Source organism: Bombina bombina, chromosome 11 (assembly GCF_027579735.1).
Source record: "Bombina bombina isolate aBomBom1 chromosome 11, aBomBom1.pri, whole genome shotgun sequence".
Taxonomy (NCBI): Eukaryota; Metazoa; Chordata; class Amphibia; order Anura; family Bombinatoridae; genus Bombina; species Bombina bombina.
The window spans coordinates 96,767,356-96,771,453 of NC_069509.1; positions in this window are offsets into that span (position 1 = coordinate 96,767,356).

Sequence of the window (4,098 nt, forward strand, 5' to 3'; positions counted from 1 at the left end):
CAAAGAAGGTCAATTCCTTCAGACCAGTTCCGGATCTATCAATATTGAATCGTTATGTAAGGATACCAACATTCAAGATGGTTACTGTAGGACTATCCTGCCTTTTGTTTAGCAAGGGCATTATATGTCTACAATAGATTTACAGGATGTGTATCTGCATATTCCGATTCATCCAGATCACTTTTAGTGTCTGAGATTCTCTTTTTAGACAAGCATTACCAGTTTTGTGGCTCTACCGTTTGGCTTAGCCTCAGTTCCAAGAATTTTTTTCAAAGGTTCTCGGTGCCCTTCTTTCTGTAATCAGAGAACAGGGTTTTGGTATTTCCTTATTTGGATGATATCTTGGTACTTGCTCAGTCTTCTCATTTTCGAAGAATCTCATACGAATCGACTTGTGTTGTTTCTTCAAGTTCATGGTTGGAGGATCAATTTACCAATCAGTTCATTGATTCCTCAGACAAGGGTAACCTTTTTAGGTTTCTAGATAGATTCAGTGTCTATGACTCTGTCCTTGTTAGACAAGAGAAGTTAAACATTGATATCAGCTTGTCAAAACCTTCAGTCACAATCATTCCCTTTGGTAGCCTTATGCATGGAAATTTTAGGTCTTTGGACTGCCGCATCAGATGCGATCTCCTTTGCTCGTTTTCACATGCGAGCTCTTCAGCTCTGTATGCTGAACCAATGGTGCAGGGATTACTCAAAGATATCTCAATTAATATCTTTAAACCGATTATACGACACTCTCTGACATGGTGGACAGATCACCATCGTTTAGTTCAGGGGGCTTCTTTGTTCTTCCGACCTGGACTATAATCTCAACAGATGCAAGTCTTACAGGTTGGGGAGCTGTGTGGGGGTATCTGACGGCACAAGGGGTTTGGGAATCTCAGGAGGTGAGATTTCCGATCAATATTTTGGAACTCCGTGCAATTTCAGAGCTCTTCAGTCTTGGCCTCTTCTGAAGAGAGAGTTGTTCATTTGTTTTCAGATAGTCAATGTCACAACTGTGGCATACATCAATCATCAAGGAGGGACTCACAGTCCTCTGGCTATGAAAGAAGTATCTCGAATTTTGGTTTGGGCGGAATCCAGCTCCTGTCTAATCTCTGCGGTTCATATCCCAGGTATAGACAATTGGAAAGCGGATTATCTCAGTCGCCAAACGTTGCACCTGGGCGAATGGTCTTCACCCAGAGGTATTTCCTCAGATTGTTCAAATGTGGGAACTCCCAGAAATAGATCTGATGGCTTCTCATCTAAACAAGAAACTTCCCTGGTATCTGTCCGGATCCCGGGATCCTCGGGCGGAGGCAGTGGATGCATTATCTCTTCCTTACAAGTGTCATCCTGCCTATATCTTTCCGCTTCTAGTTCTTCTTCCAAGGGTATTCTCCAATATTCTAAAGGAATGCTCGTTTGTCCTGCTGGTAGCTCCAGCATGGCCTCACAGGTTTTGGTATGCGGATCTTGTCCGGATGGCCTCTTGCCAGCTGTGGACTCTTCCGTTAAGACCAGTCTTTCTGTCTCAAGGTTCTTTTTTCCATCAGGATCTCAAAACCTTAATTTTAAGGTATGGAGTTTGAACGCTTGATTCTTGGTCAAAGAGGTTTCTCTGACTCTGTGATTGATACTATGTGACAGGCTCGTAAATCTGTATCTAGAGAGATATATTATAGAGTCTGGAAGACTTATATTTCTTCAGGATGGTTTAGATAAAGGTTTGTCCGCAAGTTCCTTGAAGACAAATCTCTGCTCTTTCTGTTCTTTTTCACAGAAGGATTGCTAATCTTCCTGATATTCATTGTTTTGTACAAGCTTTGGTTCGTTTAAAACCTGTCATTAAGTCAATTTCTCCTCCTTGGAGCTTGAATTTGGTTCTGGGGGCTCTTCAAGCTCCTCCTTTTGAACCCATGCATTCTTTGGTCGTTATATTACTTTCTTGGAAAGTTTTGTTTCTTTTGGCCATCTCTTCTGCCAGAAGAGTCTCTGAATTATCTACTCTTTTTTGTGAGTCTCCTTTTCTGATTTTGCATCAGGATAAGGCGGTGTTGCGAACTTCTTTTGAATTTTTTTATCTAAGGTTGTGAATTCTAACAACATTAGTAGAGAAATTGTGGTTCCTTCATTATGTCCTAATCCTATGAATTCTAAGGAGAAATCATTGCATTCTTTGGATGCTGTTAGAGCTTTGTAATATTATGTTGAAGCTACTAAGTCTTTCCGAAAGACTTCTAGTCTATTTGTCATCTTTTCCGGTTCTACAAAAGACCAGAAAGCTTCTGCCATTTCTTTGGCATCTTGGTTGAAATCTTTATTTCATCATGCCTATGTTGAGTCGGGTTACACTCCGCCTCAAAGGATTAAAGCTCATTCTACTAGGTCAGTTTCTACTTCCTGGGCGTTTAGGAATGAAGTTTCGGTTGATCAGATTTGCAAAGCAGCAACTTGGTCCTCTTTGCATACTTTTACTAAATTCTACCATTTTGATGTGTTTTCTTCTTCTGAAGCAGTTTTTGGTAGAAACGTACTTCAGGCAGTGGTTTCAGTTTGAATCTTCTGCTTATGTTTTTTCATTAAAATTTTATTCTGGGTGTGGATTATTTTCAGCAGGAATTGGCTGTTTTTATTTTATCCCTCCCTCTCTAGTGACTCTTGTGTGGAAAGATCCACATCTTGGGTAATCATTATCCCATACGTCACTAGCTCATGGACTCTTGCTAATTACATGAAAGAAAACATAATTTATGTAAGAACTTACCTGATAAATGCATTTCTTTCATATTAGCAAGAGTCCATGAGGCCCGCCCTTTTTTGTGGTGGTTTTGATTTTTTTGTATAAAGCACAATTGTTCCAATTCCTTATTTTATATGCTTTCGCACTTTTTTTCTTATCACCCCACTTCTTGGCTATTCGTTAAACTGAATTGTGGGTGTGGTGAGGGGTGTATTTATAGGCATTTTAAGGTTTGGGAAACTTTGCCCCTCCTGGTAGGAATGTATATCCCATACGTCACTAGCTCATGGACTCTTGCTAATATGAAAGAAATTAATTTATCAGGTAAGTTCTTACATAAATTATGTTTTTGGAACTCCGTGCAATTTTCAGAGCTCTTCAGTCATGGCCTCTTCTAAAGAGAGAGTCGTTCATTTGTTTTCAGACGGACAATGTCACAACTGTGGCATATGTCAATCATCAAGGAGGGACTCACAGTCCTCTGGCTATGAAAGAAGTATCTCGAATACTGGTATGGGCGGAATCCAGCTCCTGTCTAATTTCTGCGGTTCATATCCCAGGTATAGACAATTGGGAAGCGGATTATCTCAGTCGCCAAACGTTACATCCGGGCGAATGGTCTCTTTACCCAGAGGTATTTCTTCAGATTGTTCAAATGTGGGGACTTCCAGAAATAGATCTGATGGCTTCTCATCTAAACAAGAAGCTTCCCAGGTATCTGTCCAGATCCAGGGATCCTCAGGCGGAGGTAGTGGATGCATTGTCACTTCCTTGGAAGTATCATCCTGCCTATATCTTTCCGCCTCTAGTTCTTCTTCCAAGAGTAATTTCCAAGATTCTGAAGGAATGCTCGTTTGTTCTGCTGGTGGCTCCAGCATGGCCTCAACAGGTTTTGGTATGCGGATCTTGTCCAGATGGCCACTTGCCAACCGTGGACTCTTCCGTTAAGACCAGACCTTCTATCGCAAGGTCCTTTTTTCCATCAGGATCTCAAATCCTTAAATTTGAAGGTATGGAGATTGAACGCTTGATTCTCAGTCAAAGAGGTTTCTCTGACTGTGATTAATACTATGTTACAGGCTCGTAAATCTGTATCTAGGAAGATATATTATCGAGTCTGGAAGATTTACATTTCTTGGTGTCTTTCTCATCATTTTTCTTGGCATTCTTTTAGAATTCCTAGAATTTTACAGTTTCTTCAGGATGGTTTGGATAAAGGTTTGTCTGCAAGTTCCTTGAAAGGACAAATCTCTGCTCTTTCTGTTCTTTTTCACAGAAAGATTGCTAGTCTTCCTGATATTCATTGTTTTGTACAAGCTTTGGTTCGTATAAAACCTGTTATTAAGTCAATTTCTCCTCCT